At 35.5% G+C, this 23,764-nt stretch overlaps 1 non-coding gene and 1 pseudogene across 1 annotated transcript; one reads left to right on the forward strand and one right to left on the reverse strand.

The window, feature by feature from the left end:
- Positions 1 to 12,777: 12,777 nt before the first annotated feature.
- Positions 12,778 to 18,144, reverse strand: LOC141692323 (uncharacterized; annotated as a pseudogene).
- On the forward strand, positions 17,675 to 17,781 carry LOC141709798 (small nucleolar RNA R71). Its single transcript, XR_012570357.1, has one exon. It is a non-coding gene; the product is annotated as a small nucleolar RNA R71 (small nucleolar RNA).
- Positions 18,145 to 23,764: the final 5,620 nt, after the last annotated feature.

Genomic DNA, 23,764 nt, shown 5'->3' on the forward strand with positions numbered 1-23,764 from the left:
ACAAGATTGTCCTAAGCTTCTAAACCTAACATCAACAGCCTTTGTCCTAGCTCAAGAAGCAGGGCAAGGCTAACGATGAAGAAAAACAGGAAGAAGAAAATAAATTATTTCTTCTTCCTACTCTCTACAAAAAGAATAGCGAGTCTGATGATTCGCTCTTGCTGGCGGAGAGCTTCCAGCCTTTCTTCCTCCAATCGCTCCAGATGGCGATGGTAGTCCATGTAAAAGAATAGGAGGTGGGTGAGAACCTCCTGGGGAACCGAGTCCTAAATCTCATCAGGAATGGCAGTGACGTGCCATTCCTGCTGTCAGGCTTCACAGCTCAGCTCCATGTTGAATGTTTCATAGTTCAAAAACATGTTGTAGTTGACCATGGTTTTGTTGGTATGAAGAAAATGAAGGTGAGTGTGTGAGAGAAGAATTGATGTGTAGGCTGTTACGTAGTGTTTGTTTATATAGGCAAGAGAATGCCAGGAGATGCAAGGAATTTTAATGCTGACAGGTAGAATTAATTCTACCTCGTCTCCCTAGACTTGGAAGACGAAAAACAGTCATTGGAAAGGTAAAACTAGGTTTAATGCGCACAAGAAACAAGTAAAAATTACTGTGCAAGTATGTGTACCACTATCCCTAAGTATATTGTCTGTTAATATTCTGCCCCAACATATTCTGATTTAAAATGAGACTATTTTTAGATTTTATCCACAAATAAGTCAAGTAAAGGATCAGAATTTAATATCAGAACTTAGACTGATATCAGAACTTAATAGTTATCAGAACATGATTTCTTGACTCGAAAAATGAATGCATATCTTTGTAATTCTTCACACAAATTTTGATATAGATTCTTCAGAATTTAATCAGCAGAACGTTCAACAGAAATTGTCCTCAGAGATTATGTAATGTGACACATAAACTGTTCATCTAAAATAACATAGATCACCACAGTAATTTTCATCATTCATATGGAGTGTTTAGTGTATGCATTAAGCTAAATATCAGACAAAGAGTAAAGTCTGATTCACTTCAGTACATCTTAGAAATAAGGCATAACTAAAACTTTACTAAAAATCTGTCATTATTCTGAAGCCTACTATTGAATGAGTTCATGCTTGAGTCCACCTCTACTGTTTTGTGCTAATTTTGTGCATCCTTTTAAATTCCATTTGACAGTGGCTTCTCAGTGTAAGTGAGTCATGACTGCTTATCAGAATTTATGCTATTATCAGAGTATTTCTCCAGTAATCATAGAGTGTGAAAAGTCACCAAGAAAATATGTATTTGCTTTTCTAATGCATATTACTTAATACCAGCAATGCACTTAGGTCTTCCCTTCCACATTTTTACTCTAGATCTCAAAGGAGTACCTGATTTGAATTCCTTGATTCTTTTTTTTTGATAAGTGAGGTCTATCAGCACTTAGTGCATTCACCAGATTTACTAGCATCAAAACTTAACTGATGAGAAGAATTATTCTAGTTTGTGACTTAGTAATAAGATAGACAAAGTAAACTCAACTAAGCTCAATATCAGAATTTGCTTGAGTCAGTAGATTTCCACATAAATAATTACTTAAAACATGGGATCTCTAGTTTATTGAAGACTACTAGGTCAGCATCTAACACATGTATCTTCATAGGATAGAATAGTTACTTAAACAAACATATCACTATCAGAGTTTAGAAAGTCACATCAGACACCAGTCAGTACCTAAGCAATTTTCAATTAATCACAGAATACACAAAGAGAGTAATTTCTGTAAATACTGATCATAAAGTCTGATGCATCAGAACAAAACTAAGCAGATTTAGAGAAAGAACCTGAAACCATTCCAAGTTCATTTACCAATCTTGTAAAAGTAGCTTTACACAGTGGTTTTGTGAAGATATCTGCTAGTTGTTGATCTGTTGGAACAAAGTGCAATTCCACTGTACCTTCATCCACATGTTCCCTTATGAAGTGGTACCTGATGCTGATGTGCTTTGTCATTGAGTGTTGAACTGGATTACCTGTCATAGCAATAGCACTTTGATTATCACAGTAAATAGGGATTTTGAAATATGTTAACCCATAATCCAGTAACTGATTCTTCATCCAAAGAATCTGTGCATAACAGCTTCCTGCAACAATATACTCTGCTTCTGCAGTTGATGTGGAAATTGACTTTTGTTTCTTGCTAAACCAAGAAACCAATCTGCCTCCAAGAAATTGGCAGCTTCCACTTGTGCTTTTCCTGTCAATTTTGCAACCTTCAAAATCTGTATCTGAGTAACCTATTAGTTTAAAATCTGATTCTCTGGGATACCATAATCCCAGATCAGCTGTTCCCTTGAGATACTTAAAAATTCTTTTCACAGCTGTTAAGTGAGGTTCTCTTGGATCTGCTTGAAATCTTGCACAAAGACAGGTAGCATACATGATATCAGGTCTACTAGCAGTTAGATAGAGTAGAGAACCAATCATACCTCTGTAATCAGTAATATCTACTGATTTATCAGTATCCTTGTCCAGTTTTGTTCCAGTGGCCATGGGAGTGGATGCACTTGAACAATCTTGCATTCCAAATTTCTTCAGCAAATTTCTGGTGTACTTAGTTTGACAAATAAAAGTGCCTTCTTCATTCTGCTTGACTTGAAGGCCCAGAAAATAGCTAAGTTCCCCCATCATACTCATTTGATACCTTGACTGCATCAGTTTAGCAAACTTCTTGCAAAGTCTGTCATTTGTAGAACCAAAGATAATATCATCAACATAAATCTGGACCAAAAGTAAGTCCTTTCCATGGTTGAGGTAGAACAGTGTTTTGTCTATAGTTCCTCTGTTAAATCCACTTTTCAGAAGAAACTGAGCTAAAGTCTCATACCATGCTCTTGGAGCTTGTTTAAGTCCATAAAGTGCTTTATCAAGCCTGTAGACATTATCTGAATATTTGGAATCTACAAAGCCTGGAGGTTGTTCAACATATACTTTTTCCTCCAATTCTTCATTGAAAAAAGCACTTTTCACATCCATTTGAAAGACAGTAAACTTTTTGTGAGCAGCATACGCCAAAAATATCCTTATGGCTTCCAATCAGGCAACCGGTGTAAATGTTTCATCATAATCGATTCCCTCCTATTGAGAATATACTTTTGCAACCAGCCTTGCCTTATTTCTATCAGTTTTGTTTCTGAATACCCATTTGTACCAACAACAAATCTGTTCTTTGGTCTTGGCACTAGGGTCCAGACTTTGTTTCTTTTAAATTTATTTAACTCTTCCTGCATTGCTTGCACCCAATCAGCATCTTGAAGAGCTTCTTCCACTTTCTTTGGCTCAGTCTGAGAAAGAAAAGAATTGTAGAGACATTCACTTGAAGTAGCTATTCTAGTTCTGACACCTGCATCAGGATTTCCAATTATCAAATCAGGTGTATGTGATTTAGTCCACTTCCTTGCAGATGGAAGATTTTCTCTAGAACTGGATGCTCCCCCATGATCCATGATGTCTTCATTAACATTTTCTGATGCTCCGCCTGAAACTATGCTCTCTGAGTTGGATTCTTCAGAATTTAGATTTTCAGAAATATCAGAACTTGGCGAATCAGAACTTGAAGAGCCAGATGTATATTCTGATGCTTCTTGAGATGTGGTAAGATCTTGAGTATGCTCCACCTGCATAGGTGCATCTTCCTTTGGCGTAGTCACCACAGTTTCAATAACATCAGAGTTTGCAGTATCAGGATTTAGATTGCCAGGATTTTCAGTATCAGAATTTAAGTCTTCATTTTCAAATCTCAGCTGCTCATGATCAATAAAATCTTCAAGTCCAGTAATCTTCTTATCATCAAAAGAGACATTGATAGATTCCATGACCACTCTTGTTCTCAAGTTATAGACTCTGAAGGCTTTTGTGGAAAGTGGATATCCAACAAAGATTCTTTCATCAGCTTTTAGATCAAATTTAGATAGCTGTTCAGGGTGAGTCTTAAGAACAAAACACTTACATCCAAATACATGAAAATACTTCAGATTTGGCTTCTTTTTCTTCACCATTTCATATGGTGTTTTTCCATGCTTGTTAATTAGTGTTGCATTCTGAGTAAAACAAGAAGTCTGCACAGCTTCAGCCCAGAAATAGGTTGGAAGCTTTGTTTCATCAAGCATTGTACGTGCAGCTTCAATGAGAGTTATATTCTTCCTTTCAACAACTCCATTTTGCTGTGAAGTTCCAGGAGCAGAAAATTCCTGCTTGATTCCATGGTTTTTGCAGAACTCTTCCATTATTAAATTCTTGAACTCAATACCATTATCACTCCTTATTATTTTCACTGAGTCCTTGACCAATTTATCCAGTTGCTTGACATGATCAATCAAGACAGATGCAGTTTCACTTTTTGTGTGCAAGAAATACACCCATGTGTATCTGGTGAACTCATCCACTATGACCATAGCATATTTCTTCTTTGAAATAAAAATGACATTTACTGGACCAAATAGATCAACATGTAGTAGGTGATAAGGCTCAAGAATTGATGACCAAGTCTTGCTCTTGAATGAAGATTTCCTTTGTTTGGCCTTCTGAAAAGAATCACAAAGACCATCAGGAGCAAATACTGACTTTGGCAGTCCTCTCACAAGATCTTTCTTGACCAACTCATTTATATTATTGAAATTTAAATGAGAGAGTTTCTTGTGCCAATTCCAGCTTTCTTCAATTGATGCTCTACTCATCAGACAGATTGCAGAACCATCAGTACTTGTTGAAAGCTTGGCTTCATAGATGTTACCACGCCTGTATCCTTTCAGAACAACTTTGCCTGTAGATTTACTTACAACTTCACAGTGTTCTTCAAAGAAATCCACATGATAACCTCTGTCACAGATTTGACTAACACTCAGCAGATTGTGTTTAAGTCCTGAGACCATAGCTACTTCTTTAATGATGACATTCCCAAGATTGATATTGCCATATCCCAATATTTTTCCAATGTTGCCATCTACATAAGAAACACTTGGGCCATCCTTCTCCATAAAGTCTGATAGCAGGGCTTTATTTCCATTCATATGTCCTGAACATCCACTATCCAGAACTAGGATGTTTTTCCTATTTCCCTGCAATCACAAAGACCACTAATGATTAGTTTTAAGGACCCAGACATGCTTGGATCCTTTGGCCTTATTAAGTCTGTTAACATTTGCAGTGGATTTAGCATCAGAGTTTATGTTAACATTTTTCTTATCAGAATTTACACTATCACACTTTGAATCAGAAATTACACTAGAAGGAACAATGGTAACTTTCTTTAAAGAAGGTTTTATTTGATAATAATCATAGTACAGACTATGATATTCCTTACAAGTATAAATGGAATGCCATAAACTACCACAATGAAAACAAGGATTTTGTGGCTTATATCTAATAGACTGACTCTTAACTCCTGACTTTGAAGGTAAGGAGTTTATGTTCTTATTCTTCCTGCAAAAAGAAGCCAGATGGTTAGAAATTCCACATTTATGACACATTTTCCTAGGAGCTTCAGGAACAGGCTTATAATCATTGCTTTTATTCACACCTTCCTTTCCATTCCTATTTTTCCTAGGTGATTTTACCTTGTTTGCATTCTTAACATCTTTCAGCTTATGCTTAAGCTGCTTCTTAGTCATTAAGCCTATGTTTACTTCAGTTATCTTTTCCTATTTTAGTTTGTCAGAAATTAATTCATTTTTTAACTTCTGATTTCTCATTATCAGACTTTACAGCTACAAACTTAACATGATTTAGCTTAGATTTTTGTTTAACAGCTATAGGCTTAACATCTACAGTTCCTTTATCATTCTTATCCTCTCCATAACCTAAGCCCTCTTTCCAGTTTTCACTACTTAACAAATTCTGAGTTGTTCTGCCAGAGTTAGTCCAAGTCCTGATAATCTCTCTTTCTTTTTCTAACTCAGCTTTTAGAGATTCATTCATTTTAAGCACTTCATCCCTAACAAAGAAAGCATCATCTCTATCTTTCTGAGTTTGATGGAACATAACTAACTCTTTTTCTAAATAATCATTCCTCTTTTTGTAAGCAAGATTTTCAGAAGTTAGTCTTTCACGTGTTAAAGTTTGATCTCTATAACTGATGAACATGGTTTTAAGATATCTTCTCAACTCATTAATATCATCAGTATGAAAATCATAAGTAGTTTGAGGTACCTTTAATTCAGCAGATTCAGAACTGCTTTCAGCACTTGCCTTATCAGCATTTGCCATCAAGGCATAATTCTCCTCACTTTCAGAATTTGAGGTGTCTGTCCAGCTTTTCTTCTTTGTGACAAGAGCCTTGCCTTTGTCACTCTTCACTTTCTTGCAATCAGGAGACATGTGGCCTTTCTCACCACAGTTGTAGCATTTGACATTTGTATAATCTCCTCTGTCAGACTTTCCTCCTCTTCCTTCAGATTTTCTGAAATTCTTCTTATCAGAACTTGTGCCTTTCCTGGAAAACTTCTTTCCCTTCCTGAACTTCCTGTATGCAATCTTTGTGATCCCTTTCACCATAAGAGCACACAGCTTCATCATCTCTTCATCAGCATCTGTCTCAGGCAAGCTTTCAGATTCTGAGTCATCATCACTTTCAGAACTTGATGACTCAGTATCAGACTTTGTGAAGAGAGCTTTACCCATGTCTTTCCTTGAGATAGCTGTCTTGAGGATTCTTCTTCAGCCTTAAGAGCAACTGTCCTTGACTTTCCTCCTTTCCTCTTGCTTCTTTGTTCCATCTCAAGTTCATGAGTCTTGAGCATTCCATAGATTTCATCAAGAGTTGTTTCATCAAGATTATAGTTGTCTCTTATTGTTGTTGCCTTCAAATCCCAGCATTCAGGAAGAGCTAACAGGAATTTAAGGTTTGAATCTTCAAGATCATACTCCTTATTAACCAGTGACAAATCATTCAAGAGTTTGACAAATCTATCATATAAGTCAGTCAATGACTCATTAGCCTTTGAGTCAAAGTGTTCATACTCTTGAGTGAGTATTGTCTTCCTGTTTTTCTTGATCGTATCCGTTCCTTGACATCTTGTTTCTAAAGCATCCCATATCTCCTTTGCAGTCTTGCAGTTTATTACCCTGTTTGACATTACATTATCAATAGCACTATGCAGTAAGTGTCGTACCTTAGCATCCTTAGCAATTGATGCGATATCTTCAGCAGTGTAATCACTCTTCTCCTTTGGTACAGACTTTGCTGCTTCACCTGCAACTGCAACAGCGAGCTTGGTTGGTTTGTGAGGCCCTTCCTTGATTCTATCAAGATATTTTGGATCTGTAGCTTCCAGAAACATGGTCATCCTCACCTTCCATATGGCATATTCAGATGGTCTCAATATGGGAACTCTAATAGTCTCATATCGACTTTGAATTTGTGTCTTTGGAGGTTCTTCAGTTTTGGTGGACTTAGTTCGAGTTTCTGTTTCAGATATGATTGTGTTTGGATCTTAAACTGTTTGTGCGTTAACAAATAGGCTCTGATACCACTTGTTAAGTCACACACACACTGTAGAGGGGGTGAATACAGTGTATAGTACAATCAAATCAAACTTTAATAACTCAAGTAACATAAAACAAACTTTATTGAAATAATAAACTCTGTTATAGTATGGAACTGTTCTCTCTCAGTGATGAACAAATATCACGAGAGCTGCTAGAGTTACAATAATTAATCTTCTCGATTGTGATAACACTTATAGTGTAAACCCTATGTCTGTGTTTATATACTACACAGTTACAAGATAATCGCTAATTGATATGAAATATAATTCTGCTTCCTAAAATATATCAATCAGATATCTTTTCTTCCAAGTGTTCTATTCTTCATAGAATTCCTTCTTCATGTATATCTCTTCTTATGTTTGTCTCGATCTTCTTTCCTTTAACCAGCTGACTTCCTTATCTGAACGTCCTACAGTACTTAAGTTATGATATCCATCTTCTGATGATTATCTCCTGATAATATAAGTACCGATATCCTTAAGCCCTGACTTTCAGTAAGTACTGATTTATCCTGTTTAAGTAAGATCTGAAAACTAAACATAAATCACATTAGCCAAGACATTATCAAATATATCTAACAAACGCTATTGCAGATGATATATTCTTTTGGCTTTATCTTATACCTTCAGGTCTTGAAATATTCTTCTTACTAGCATGAACCAATAACTTCCTATTCCTTTTATTCATCGAAAAGAGCATATTCTTCTGGATCACACCTTGCACCTGATTATAATATAATCACGCTAATTGAACTAGGCCTTTTAATTTATGTTAACGCCATAACTTTCTCCAAATTTCTTATCACTTTAATTTCGGATCTGGAAATCATGTTAGAGTTTGACTCAATCTAATTGGAATCGATTTCCATTTAACTAACCATTAGTTGGCAAAGTGGATCAATCAACTCCTTTAAATGATCACTTAAACCAAGTGCTGACTAGATAACTGGAATCAAAGGCCAATTACATAAAGTCAGTTTGGTCATAACAACTTTCTCAAGAACCGAGATTGTAATTATTTGGAGTACGGACGAGAACGATAATATATTTCTTTGTTCTTAACTATAGGGTAATTTCTGAAAATTTGGGCAGCATTTCCCCTTACACCATTGACTACCAGTCAGACTCAAGCCGACACCATCAATCAACCAAGTCATCCACAATCATATCCGTCCACTTCCATCAACCAAATCATCAATTCCCACAATTCACCTTTGATCAACATCTGACTAGCATAGCATATCTCTTTTTAATTGGATTGGGTCTGAAACCCACAATGATTAATATAACCATACATTTCTCAATTCTTTTTAGAATATTACAAATTGTCCTTAATGAATTTAAGGTTTGATTTCATGATTCTATTAATTGATTTCTGACCATTATTAATCGGTTTATCTTTTAATAACTGCGCATGATCTTCATTATTACCATCACAATCTGGTAGAAACTCAATCGTTAGATCATTATTTCTTGAAAAGTTTCACAATCGAGTCACCATTGCTTCTTCTCCACTTATGGCTTCGTATCGAACTCTCATCACTGAATCGGGTATGAGCATTGAATTCACAATCACTTATTTACGCAAGTTAGAGAACTTCATAATTTCTTGAATAACACGTTCGAAGTTCAATTACATTTAAGATTTCTTCCATCTTGAATTTTCACGATAAATATCTTTTCATGACGAAGGGATGCCTCGTGTATTAACCGCATGTCTGAGTCATTATTCAGAATTTCCTTGATCTTTGATCGTCATCCCGATACTCGTTTGCTCTGTTTGAGCACACAACATCACTTCCTTATTTCGTAATTAATGTACGATTCGCTAACCATTCGTTTCACTTCGAAATCCTCTGGTTTGAAGGGCATTACATTAACGCAATATGCCATGCTAATGAGATCCTCGCAACATAAACAACTGTCTGACTTAATATCTTCGCCATGTCCACATTTGTCGGTGCATCCATTTTTCCTCGCTCGTAGATGTCCACCATTTATCGATTTGCAGTCGTCTCTATGTTCGTTGTACGGTTCCACAGAGATATCAAGTCTCTATGTTGATGTGCCAAAAATAAACATTTTAATTACAAGCGCACAATTTTCGTTTTAATATTTGAGATTCGTTCCGCAGAGACTAAATATTTTTCGCAAAACCTTAATTTCTAATTTAGGCGAACTAGACCAATTAAATTATGAGAGAAGATTTAATTATTACTTAAAAGAAACCTATGCAATTAATTAACTAAAACACTAAAATCAAAGCAAGAAAAAGAAAAAAAATAGAACCTATTAGATCAGAGAAAAAAAAAACTAAATATTTGATAACTACTGTTGTTGGATGCTGTTAATAGAAACTATTAACAGAAACTAGAAACTAGTACGTGTTTTGTTATTTAAATGAATACTAAAAAGAACAAAGGGAGAAAGCATGCATTGGGCCACCAAGAGGAAATTAAGGAAAATGGGCCAGAAGAGGGAACATGGGCTAGAAGCTCTAATTCAAACCAACTACGTAATTAACTCTTGCAAGTGGATAATTTAATTAACATTAATTATCATTACTAACTACAAATTAATGAGAGCATAAGATGTGAATTAGAAACTAAAATATGTACGGGAGAACTAAAAGCATGCATTTAAAGATGTACTAATGATTAATGTAGTGATTGACTTAAAATGGAAGTAAAGACGATGTTAATTACTATTAACATAGCTATCTAAACAACAAGTTACGTAGCATAACTAGTTTGACCATTTGGGTTTAACATAGACATAACAAAAGGGCTAGTAATTCATGGGCCTGCTAAGGGATTTAAACAGAAAGCAATTATGGATCACAATTAAATAGGTAAGAAGATTCAACGAAAGTAGTAGAAGTATTATAGTACTACTAAATGTAAACACACAATTAAACCAAAATCAATTGATGCTACTATACTAACTACTATAGAGTATGGAGAAATAAAGGCAGGTTTGATTAACACTAATTAATAACTAATACTAATGAAGATAATAAAGGAAGCAAATGAGATGGGCCAAAATTTAAGACAAAAGAAAGTTGAGCTGAAGGATAATAATGAGCATGAATAAATGAACTGGTAAAATGAAACATGGAAAGATAAAAATTCAAAAAAAAGAGAAAAATAAATAAAAAAGAAAATGACTGGTAATAAGCTAAAACCGGTAAACTGAGTTGAGTAAACAAAGCAACAACCTCGGATCCAAAACTGGTTTGGACCGAAATTAACATAAAATAGAACTATAAAAATAACAGAAAGCACCACCCAACACAAACTGAGGTTGTATCAAGTATGTTAATCGCCAGAAAAATGTTAAGTGCCGGAAATGAAATAAAGAAACAAAAATAAAGTAGATCTAAAATTTAAGACAATTATTATTCAAAAGGGCTCCTTTCATCTCCCAAAGTATATACCTTGTGGGACTTTAAAAGATATCATAACCCAATTAACAACAAGACATGAAAGTAGAGGAGAAGATTTAGTAAAAAGACTTGAATGATATTAATTAAAGAGGGTGTGTTTACAAGAAATTGAAAGCTACTACAATGGAAATGAAAACTAGATCTAGAAATTGAAAAGAGAGACTACTACTAAATTTAGGGGTAAACTAAGATATAACTAAGGTTGAGGAATACAAGGGAGAAGGGGGGTATTTATAGCTAAAAAGTAGGGTTTAGGGTATAGTTGGGTGAATCTTGGCCATCCAAGTGAGAGGTGGGTTGTGTTGATCTTGACCATTGATTTCCACCAACTATCTCTTTTGGCTTTTTCTCCAAGTTGCTTGGTGACATTATATTTCTTCCATTTTTGCCCTTTTCTCCCTTTTACTTCAAATTTCTCATTTTTCCAAATATCTACAAAATGATGAGAATGCAACAAATTAATTTATTTAAAATATGAAAGCAAGCAATAAATAGGTATGAAATTATGCAAAAATATGTGATTATCAAATGCCCTCATACCTATCTTTTGCTCGTCCTCGAGTAAAATGAAACATAAAAAATGCTAACTAAGAGAGATCCTATTGCTCCTTTTCGTAGGCGTGACGGGAAATTTTAGGTTTACCAACCCGTTAAACCCACAGACGATCTCCATAGGAGGAGTGTTGTCTCCTAAGGGTTTACAGAAGATATACCCATAAAATCTTGTGAGACAATTTAACAAGCATCTATCTCAATTTTACTCTAATGTTCATTGGTGTTAACAAGAAGATTTTATAAATAAAATACATGCCTTAAAGACTCTTCTAATAATAGCCAAGATGTAGGTCCCTCAAATCTGCTTATGTTGACTTAGAATTTTTACAAAAGATCCCAAGGTGTGTAGTGAATTTAAGGCCTTTGATGGATTTAACTGTCTAAGAACATTTCCTCTTTTTCAACTAATATTGAACTGACCCATTCTCTATCAAAACAAGTATCTAGCCAAACTTCACAAAATTGTTCTTTTTTTTTAATTGACTTTATGATGTCTATTTTCTTAGGCTTTCTATGTTACCCATGTAGCGAGTTTTAGGTCAGTGACTCCCAAACCAGATGGTTTTAGGGCACTAGGTTTTGAAATCCCCCGACGAACTTAATAACTCGAGTAACAAAGACCACAAAACAAGACTAATCAATTCTACTTGTGCCCATTATCTAAAGATTTTTGTTTATAAGAACAATGGGTATTGAAGTAGTTTATTCATCTTTTCTTTTCTTTTCTTTTTTTGCTTTTTTTTTCTACCCTTTTTTTTCTTTTTCTTTTTTTTTTCTTTTCGCAAAGGCTTGATTCGACATTGTTTCAACATGTGGGTTCTCTCTCAAGTATCGAATAACATCCCTAAACAATCTCTCCAAAAAAAGGTCTTGTGCAAAAGTGCCGTCTTGGAATCTAGAGTGAAAATCAATCGACATAAGATTCAAAAAGACACCTTACTCAACTACGTTTAAATAATCTAAAAGACACTATATGTATAAGTTTTTGAAAACATGATAACACCAAATGCTACTAAAGTTCAAGAGAGAGTAAGACAACTTAGCTAAAAATGTTTCTATTTTTTTGAATTTTTTGATTTTTTTAATTTTTTTTTTTTTGGATTTTTTTTTGAATTACACTAAAACCCTCCCCCATACCTAAATCATGCATTGTCCTCAATGTATGCAAAAGAGAGAAATAAGCAAGGAAAATGATGAGAATATACCTGATAAGGGATGGAGAGAGTTAAAACTACCTACTGAAAGAGACTTACTTGATCATGGGTCAATGAGGTTGATGACCTCTTCCTCGGAATCGACTGGCAACTCTAAAAATGGTTTGAGACGTTGTCCATTAACTTTGAATATTTCACCATTTTTAAGATTTTCAATTTCAATAGCACCATGAGGAAAAACTACTTTAACAATGTAAGGTCCCTCCCATCTAGATCTCAATTTTCCGGGAAATAAATGAAGCCTAGAATTGTACAAAAGAACCTTTTGACCGGGAGAAAAGGATTTTCTCAAAATTGATTTATCATGAAAAACTTTGGTTCTTTCTTTATAGATTTTAGCATTTTCATAAGCATCATTTCTTATTTCCTCTAACTCAGATAACTGCAACTTCCTATGACTACCAGCAGTGGGTAAATCAAAATTCAACTCCCTAATGGCCCACAAGGCTCGATGTTCAAGTTCAACCGGCAAATGACAAGCTTTACCAAACACAAGCCGATAAGGGGACATACCCAAGATAGTCTTATACGCGGTCCTATAGGCCCATAAAGCATCTATCAACTTAGTTGACCAATCCTTCCTATTCGAGTTGACAGTCTTTTCTAAAATCTGTTTGATTTGCCTATTTGAGACTTCAACTTGACCACTAGTTTGAGGATGATAAGGGGTGGCCAATTTATGAGTGATCGAGTACTTCTTTAAGAGAGACTCAAATTGATGGTTCTTGAAATGTTTGCCTTGATCACTAATGATAGCTCTAGGCGTACCAAATCGAGAAAAGATATTCTCTTTTAAGAATTTAAGAACGACCTTATTGTCATTAGACTTAGTTGGAATGGCTTCGACCCACTTAGGTACATAATCGACCGCTAAGAGAATGTAGAGGTTGCCAAATGAACAAGGAAATGGGCCCATAAAATCTATCCCCCAAACATCAAAAATTTCGATAATTAGGATCGGATTCATTGGCATCATATTACGTCTTGTGATCTTTCCTAAATGTTGACACCTACTACAAGCGGCACAGAATTCCGCGGAATCTTTAAATAAACTAGGCCAATAAAAACCACTTTGGAGTATCTTAGCCGCCGTCTTTTTGGCACTAAAATGTCCTCCATAAGCTTGATCATGACAAAAAGAAAGGACACTTCTAAACTCGTGATTTGGGACACACCTTCTAATGATTTGATCCGGGCAATACTTGAAGAGATAAGGGTCATCCCAAAAGAAGTATTTGACTTGTGAAAAGAATTTGGATTTATCTTGCTTGGACCAATGAGTCGGAATGTTGCCGGTGACAAGGTAATTAACAATGTCGGCAAACCAAGGGAGGGTAGAGATAGAAAGAAGGTGTTCATCCGGAAAAAATTCATTCAAAGGCAAGTCAACGGTTGACTCTACTACCAATCGAGAAAGATGATCGGCAACGACATTTTCAGACCCCTTCTTATCCCTAATTTCTAGGTCAAATTCTTGGAGCAACAAGATCCACCTAATCAAACGAGCTTTTGAGTCCTTTTTCAAGAAAAGATATCGAAGGGCGGCATGATCAGTGTAAACAATGATTTTCGAACCAATAAGATAAGACCCGAACTTCTCGAGGGCAAATACTACGGCTAGAAGCTCTTTTTCGGTGGTTGAGTAATTAAGTTGGGCATCATTTAAGGTCTTGCTAGCGTAGTATATGACATGAGGTATCTTATTGATTCGTTGCCCTAAAACTGCCCCAACTGCATAGTCGGAGGCATCACACATCAACTCAAAAGGCTCATTCCAATCGGGAGATTTAATCATCGGGGATGAAATCAGTTCTTTCTTAAGGTGTTCAAAAGATTGTAAACAATCACTATTAAACTCAAATTTGACATCTTTTGAAAGAAGATTGGTCAAAGGTCTTACCTTTTTACTAAAATCCTTAATGAAACGCCTATAAAACCCCGCATGTCCTAAAAAAGAGCGAATTGCTTTCACCGATTTTGGTGGAGGGAGACTAGCAATGAGATCAATTTTAGCTTTATCAACTTCAATTCCCTTTTCCGAGATTTTATGACCAAGGACAATTCCTTCTTTAACCATGAAATGACATTTTTCCCAATTAAGAACGAGGTTCGTTTTTTTACACCTTTTTGAAACTAAGTCAAGATGGTTTAGACATTGATGAAAAGAAGAACCAAAGATGGAAAAGTCATCAATGAAAATTTCTAGGAATTCACCTACCATATCGGAAAAAATGCTCATCATGCATCGTTGAAATGTAGCAGGGGCCGTGGTCAAACCGAAAGCTAGACGACGATAAGCGAATGTTCCGAAAGGACATGTGAACGTGGTCTTTTCTTGATCTTCGGGAGCAATGGGGATTTGAAAATAGCCGGAAAAACCATCTAGGAAGCAATAGTAGGAATGACCCGCTAACCTTTCTAGCATTTGATCGATGAATGGTAAAGGAAAGTGATCTTTTCTAGTGACAAAATTGAGTTTCCTATAATCTATACACACTCTCCAACCAGATTGAACACGAGTGGGAACTTGCTCGTCATTCTCGTTGGTCACTACAGTAATACCCGATTTCTTAGGTACTACTTGAATCGGACTCACCCATGAGCTATCAGAAATGGGAAAGATGATCCCATTATCGAGGCACTTAAGAATTTCCTTCCTAACAACTTCCATCAAAGTTGGGTTCAACCTCCTTTGTGGCTCCCTAACTGGTTTAGCATCATCAACTAAGTGAATCCTATGTTGGACAATTGCCGGACTAATTCCTTTAATATCAGAAATACTCCAACCTATGGCTTCCTTATTCTCTTTAAGCACACTTAAAAGTTCCTCTTCTTGAGATGGGGTCAAATTAGAAGAAATTATAACGGGAAAAGATTTATTAGGACCAAGAAACTTGTACTTAAGAGTGTTAGGAAGAGGTTTGAGTTCTAATTCTGGTGGACTTGGCTCAACTGGTTGACTAGCTTGATAAAGGGACAAATGAAGTGGTTCAAGCTCTTGGTTAGTTGTAGGAATGGTGGACTCTAACATATCATTGACCTCATTAGTGTAATCGGAATCAACACAATTTTTACCAAAATGATTTAAGCAAAAGTCAAGAGCATCATCGACACTCATGGTTTCATGATCAAGCATTTTATCAATTAAATTAATTTCCATGTGTTGGTCAAAATAGTCATTGGGTTGGTTTCCGACATGAAAAATATTGAGATCAATGGTCATATTTCCAAATGTTAGTTTCATTAAACCGTTCCTACAATTAATCAAGGCATTGGATGTGGCTAGAAAAGGTCTTCCTAGAATGATCGGAATTTGATTTTTAGGATTTTTGACCGGTTCAGTTTCTAGGACCACAAAATCAACAGGAAAAACAAAATCACCAACCTTAATTAACACGTCTTCAATTATTCCCTTAGGAATTTTGATAGAACGGTCAGCTAATTGAAGTGTGACATTGGTCTTTTGAAGTTCACCTAGACCTAATTCTTGGTAGACAGAATACGGAAGAAGATTCACACTAGCACCTAAGTCAAGTAAAGCTTTGTCAACAAAAGTGTTGCCTATGACACAAGAAATAGTAGGACAACCGGGGTCCTTATATTTCACCAGAATTTCATTCGAGAGAATCGAACTAACTTGAGAGGTCAAAAAGGCTTTTTTAGGAACATGAGTGGTTCGTTTATGAGTTCACAACTCTTTTAGAAACTTAGCATACAAAGGAATTTGTTGAATGGCATCTAAAAGAGGAATGTTGACCTTAACTTGCTTGAAAACTTCTAAGATCTTGTCTACTTGATCCGATTGTTTGTTCGAAATAAATCGTTGAGGATACGGAGCTTTCGGCGTAAAGACTCTTTCAGTAGACAAATTGGGGCTAGGTTTTGAAGGTGGTGCAATCGAATGAGGTGTTTCGCTAGACTCGAAATTCTTGGGTTGCTTTGAGTGATCTAGACTCGGACTCAAAAGTGAGGGATTAGGTTCCAGACTCGAATTCTCTTCTTCGTTAGCATCAACACCAACTCGATTTCTCACTTTATTTCCCGACCGTAGAGAGATGATGGCGTTCACATCATGAGGTCTTTGATTAAGCGGAAATTTAGGATTCACCTCGGGCTGACTTGGAAACTTATTCTTCTCGTGCTCACAAATCGTGTTAGCTAATTGACTCATTTGAACCTCTAACTTAGATATGGCTTGGGCATTGGAATTCAATAATTGCCTATCTTGGGTCATGGTTTGCATGAAGGCTTGTTGAGATTGAGTCAAATTAGTTTGAGATTTTAGCAAAGCCTCAATACTCTTTTCTAAGGAATTAAGTCTCTTATCTGAATCATTAAACCCGGGAAGATTCAAGGGTGCTTGAATTGGGTTTGGATAAGGATTTTGACTAGAAGTGGGGTAAGAGTTTGGATTAGGATTTTGAAATGTGGGTTGAGAAGATTGGTAGTTTTGGCCTTGGGTCCATGAAAAATTTGGGTGGTTCTTCCACCCGGGATTGTATGTGGGTGCAAAAGGGTCATTCCTAGGTCTAGGTTGAAACATAGCATTCACTTGCTCAAACTCTTGAAAGTTTTGAGGTCCATGACTATGAGAGTTATAGTTCGTACACATAGATGCCTGGGAAGGGGCATTAGTGGTTTCTAAAGCTTCTAATCTTCTAGTGAGAGTAGCTAACTTCGCTTCGGTTGCTATAGAATTACCAACTAAATGCAAGCCTTTGTTAGCTAATGAACCGAGTGTTTCATTGTGCTTACTAGGCTCCCTATTCGGCTCCCTAGTAGACTCCCACAACATGGTCTTTTCTGCTAGTTCCTCGAAAAATTCCCAACCCTGATCCTCGTCTTTTTCCATGAATTTGCCTTGGCACATAGACTCTAACAACGCGGTTGTAGAACTATCTAAGGCCTCGTAAACAATTTTACAAAGTCTCCACTTTTCTATTCCGTGGTGGGGACATTGGGACAAAAGATTTTTAAATCTATCAAAATATTTCCAAAAAGACTCATTTTCCTTTTGATGAAATTGATTAATCTCATTTGTAAGTCTCGTAGTCTTATGATTTGGAAAATATTTGTTTAGAAAAATGAGTACGAATCCCTCCCAAGTTGAAATAGAATTAACCGGTAGGCTATATAACCATTTTTTAGCATTTTCTTTAAGAGCGAAATTGATTAGTCTAAGCCTAATGGAATCCTCGGTTAATTGTTGGAGTTTTTGTAAGGAACAAACCTCCTCGAATTCATGAATAAAAAGATACGGATCCTCACCTTCATTCCCGGTAAATTTAGGTAACATGCTAATGTGATGACCTTTAATTTCAAAATTATTACCATTAACCGGTGGGAGAGTAATACAAGAAGGTTGGGCCGAACGGGCGGGGTAACAACGATCCTTAAGAGAAACTGCCATGTTTACTACGGGTTCAAGAATTTCTACGGGTTCGGATTCCGATGAGGAAGTACGCTCAATTGGTCTCACTAACCTAGATGAATTATCTCTAATCCACGTAGTACGCATAAACAGGATAGGAATCAAGTAGCAAATAAGTGCATAAATTTAAAACACGCAAAAGAAGGGGTGAAAAATCGAAAGAAAAATTCTAAATCTATGGTTCCCTAAAAAAAAACTCTAGACTTGCTCCTAACAAAAAGATATTACTAAAATTCACAAAACTAAAAGTATTCTTTCTGATTTGGCCAGGTAGGTGCAAGCATTGCCAAGAGGCTAAACACCAGCCTAGTCACCAAATCTAAATGGCCAGGTAAGCTTTCGCTAGCCTAGACAGCAAAGAATGAATACTTAGAGATTTGATCGTTTCAGGTTTTCTTCCTAGTTGAGCGCGAAGTCTTAGGGGCTAATGTCTACTTAATTTTATTAAAAAGGCTATGGTATGCAAAATGATGGATTTAATGGTTGTGGGCCAAGGAAAGAGTGATGAAATCCCTCCCCTTATCTTGTGATATGGTTTTGCCCTTAAAGTTTATTTAAATGATGCAACACACAACGAGATATAAAAGCGATAAACAATTATGGATGCTTTAAACTACGTGTCTTAACTAAAGGAAAGAAGAAATTTAACGTACCTTGGGTCCTCCAGCAATCACCACAATTTATAAGGTACGAAAAATTAAAAATAAGAAAATAAAATCTAAGATGATGTGCTCCTAGGTGAACAAATGCATGATGCAACAATTATGTATTTAACTAACTAATTTTTTTTTTGAATTTTCATTTTTTTTGTGATTTTTTTAACTAGTGAAAAATACGAAAAGAGAGAGATACGGGTTAACCAAGCAAGCTTCCAAAAATTCCTTCGAGCCTCGGCAATTTTCGGAGTCCCAACGAGCTTTCCAAATCTTCAATTTTCTAAAAAAGAAAAAATTAAACAAAGAGAGCAAGTAAAACTAATTCAAAAAATTAAAAATTAAGGCGCGAAAAATAATTATAGTCCCCGGCAGCGGCGCCAAAAACTTGATGTGCCAAAAATAAACATTTTAATTGCAAGCGCACAATTTTCGTTTTAATATTTGAGATTCGTTCCGCAGAGACTAAATATTTTTCGCAAAACCTTAATTTCTAATTTAGGCGAACTAGACCAATTAAATTATGAGAGAAGATTTAATTATTACTTAAAAGAAACCTATGCAATTAATTAACTAAAACACTAAAATCAAAGCAAGAAAAAGAAAAAAAATAGAACCTATTAGATCAGAGAAAAAAAAAACTAAATATTTGATAACTACTGTTGTTGGATGCTGCTAATAGAAACTATTAACAGAAACTAGAAACTAGTACGTGTTTTGTTATTTAAATGAATACTAAAAAGAACAAAGGGAGAAAGCATGCATTGGGCCACCAAGAGGAAATTAAGGAAAATGGGCCAGAAGAGGGAACATGGGCTAGAAGCTCTAATTCAAACCAACTACGTAATTAACTCTTGCAAGTGGATAATTTAATTAACATTAATTATCATTACTAACTACAAATTAATGAGAGCATAAGATGTGAATTAGAAACTAAAATATGTACGGGAGAACTAAAAGCATGCATTTAAAGATGTACTAATGATTAATGTAGTGATTGACTTAAAATGGAAGTAAAGACGATGTTAATTACTATTAACATAGCTATCTAAACAACAAGTTACGTAGCATAACTAGTTTGACCATTTGGGTTTAACATAGACATAACAAAAGGGCTAGTAATTCATGGGCCTGCTAAGGGATTTAAACAGAAAGCAATTATGGATCACAATTAAATAGGTAAGAAGATTCAACGAAAGTAGTAGAAGTATTATAGTACTACTAAATGTAAACACACAATTAAACCAAAATCAATTGATGCTACTATACTAACTACTATAGAGTATGGAGAAATAAAGGCAAGTTTGATTAACACTAATTAATAACTAATACTAATGAAGATAATAAAGGAAGCAAATGAGATGGGCCAAAATTTAAGACAAAAGAAAGTTGAGCTGAAGGATAATAATGAGCATGAATAAATGAACTGGTAAAATGAAACATGGAAAGATAAAAATTCAAAAAAAAGAGAAAAATAAATAAAAAATAAAATGACTAGTAGAGGAGAAGATTTAGTAAAAAGACTTGAATGATATTAATTAAAGAGGGTGTGTTTACAAGAAATTGAAAGCTACTACAATGGAAATGAAAACTAGATCTAGAAATTGAAAAGAGAGACTACTACTAAATTTAGGGGTAAACTAAGATATAACTAAGGTTGAGGAATACAAGGGAGAAGGGGGTATTTATAGCTAAAAAGTAGGGTTTAGGGTATAGTTGGGTGAATCTTGGCCATCCAAGTGAGAGGTGGGTTGTGTTGATCTTGACCATTGATTTCCACCAACTATCTCTTTTGGCTTTTTCTCCAAGTTGCTTGGTGACATTATATTTCTTCCATTTTTGCCCTTTTCTCCCTTTTACTTCAAATTTCTCATTTTTCCAAATATCTACAAAATGATGAGAATGCAACAAATTAATTTATTTAAAATATGAAAGCAAGCAATAAATAGGTATGAAATTATGCAAAAATATGTGATTATCACATCCATTTTTCCTCGCTCGTAGATGTCCACCATTTATCGATTTGCAGTCGTCTCTATGTTCGTTGTACGGTTCCACGTATCACACTATTTCATTTCTTATGAAATCGTCAGAGAACAGACTTTACGCAAAAAGGAGAGTTTGGGAATATGATTTTGATTAAACCCGGAATAAGGAATAACCATGCAACATCCGATTGAAAGAATTTGTAAATCAGAAAATTGAAGGAAGAAAAATGAGTGAAGAATGAGACAACCATATTCGTACTCAAGATGGCCAGTCTTTCATACTATATGGCATACAACACATGATTAGGTGGCGTCCCACCCGACTTTTCGTCATTTCGACAAAACGTCATATCACAACACTGTTGTCTTAATCAGAAATCAATAGTTTGAGAAAGGAAACAATTCAGAAGGAATATATAAGAAATTTTCTTTCATTTCCGCCTCATATAATTTATCAACAAAAGAAGCTCCTATGTATTCAAAAATCAAGAAAAACATATACTGTCGTATTAGAAGAAAGAATATCAATGCCGATCACCTCCACGCTTCACTTACGTATGCCTTCAGGATTGTGCGGATACAGGTTCACGATTCAAGTCACATCATTGCTTCAGATCTCCTCTATGTCGCGTAGAATAGCTATCGATCATGCAACGCCTCAATTTCGTTGATAAGGACACGATTCTTTTCCAATTATCTGGAAGATTCTTTCTTTTTCTTTAATCATCTCCCGTTCATTCGAATCACGAATCTTGTTAAATTTTAATAATTTTATAAATTGAGTAAATAATATGTTGATTCAATTATTGATTTTATTAAACAACGTTTACTTTCATTTTTCACAGAAAACTTTAAACCTTCTCCCTGCTGGTGGTTCTACTTGGCTCTTCGAATAACAACACTGAGTCTAATTCCATTCTTCTTTTTAGATCATTTTCTGGTTATAATAACAAGAACATAAATAGTAATTTGGCAACCAATTTGTAAAACTCATTTCATGCAAAAAATCTGCCGAAAGTTGATTATGAAAAAAATCTTTTTCCACAATCTCATTTTAAAATTTTGAAAATCAATTATTTTGGTCGTCATTACTATATACATTACTTGCTATTTTTATAGTTTACCAATGAAATGTCTAATTAAAAGAATGTCCATATAAAGGTCCTTCTACTTCGGTACGCCTTCCATGCTTTTCCTTGGAATCTGTTCGCATTTCTAAGTCGATGAAACTTCATTTACCGTTGTATATCATTTTATTCGCAGCTCGAACCCAATGCTAACGCCTTCCATGGTCTTTCATATTCTTGTCGTCGTCCTTGACGTTATGCTTACAACCACGCACGCGATTCGATGTTCTGTGTATAGATAGGGTCGTACCTTCTTCCTAGTCTTACCTATATCTAGGAAGGTAGATATCATTCCTCGCGCAGCTTCCAATAAGTGATAGGAATCTTCTCGCAACGGTGGTGCCTTCAAAACGTGCAATGTTGGTTCTTCATCCGCTTCCATCAACTGGTTGCTCCCGACGTGGTACGCGTCCTAATACCTAATTCTAAGTTAAATCGTAACTTTTCTTACACAAATTCTCACAAGAATCGATCGCATATTCTTCAAAACCACATGAAAAATAGAGTAACATACCCCGTCTTCGTCGATTCGTCGATTCCTCATTATTGTATAATCTGAGAACTCAATATACCTAAAATGTTATGATATTCGCCTTACACTTTCTCAACGATCCTATCTTAGCAACTCTAGATCGGATCTGCTAACCCTAATTCGCACTCAACTCAACTTAACCTGAGTATGCCCAGGGTCTTTCCTATCCTGTACGACCTATCATTCCTATATTACTCTCACCTATTCTTATTTCAGTGACCGATAACCTGCATCTCTGATACCAAACTGTAACACCCCAAATCCGGGGTCAAGATTTGGTGTCACTAAATAATCTTTACATAAAATAAAAGAATAATCAATTAACCCCTTGAATCTGGATCGTTTACAGGTTATGGTATGAAACAAGAATCTAACCCTTTACAACTTACAATAACTAAAATACAAGTATAGATACCTTTGAACTAATGCTCTTGTCACATTCTTCTAACACCTTCAACCTCTCGCATCGGAAATTTCTCTAACTTCTGTTGTCTATCAAAGCTATTCATTTTTTTATCCTTATCTGTTTCTGGCAGAAATAAGAATTTTTTTTTATCCTTATACCCTGCTGATCAGTCAGGATACAGTGCAGATCTATACCTACCTGTATAGACCCAGTCGGGTCCCCAGGCACTACAGCCCATCTCAAGGCACCGATTATGTTTCGGTCCTTAGGATTAAGTAAAACTTAATCCCCAAAGTATCACTATCCAGCCCGTAGAGTGTTTTGATGTCAAACCATTTTGAAGTCAAAACTTCCCAATTCAGGGTTCACAAATAACCCGAAAGAATGGGTATTTGCTCACGAGAGCAATCGAATTACAGGAACAAGAATAAACGAACATGCATAATCAGAGTAATTGCAGCGAAATGTAAAACAGTTAACTATTCTGAACTTAGAATAGGATCGAAGAAATAATTGTATAAAATCAGGAATACTTGTAGTATTTTAAAAGAAAGTTCGGGAATACTTGCCTCAATAAACTTCGCTATTACTAATTGACTTCGATTCGACGTGATCGTTTGGCTTTATCGTCAAACTACTATTTCATTCTGGATCCAATCCCGACATTCTGACCCTTTGGTTGGAACTTCGTTGATCTTGACGTCTAATCACTAAATCGTTCCTAGTCCGATGTCACGTCTCGGGTCTTCTGTCTAAACCTACAGGGTTAAAATACCCTAATTCAGATAACCGCTTAAGCTTAACATCAATTCGTCACCCCATTCTACCCATACGATTTCATAACCAAATTCATATTTATATGTATTATCGAAATACACATAGCAATTACGGTT

Source organism: Apium graveolens, chromosome 2 (assembly GCF_009905375.1).
Source record: "Apium graveolens cultivar Ventura chromosome 2, ASM990537v1, whole genome shotgun sequence".
NCBI classification, from domain to species: domain Eukaryota; kingdom Viridiplantae; phylum Streptophyta; class Magnoliopsida; order Apiales; family Apiaceae; genus Apium; species Apium graveolens.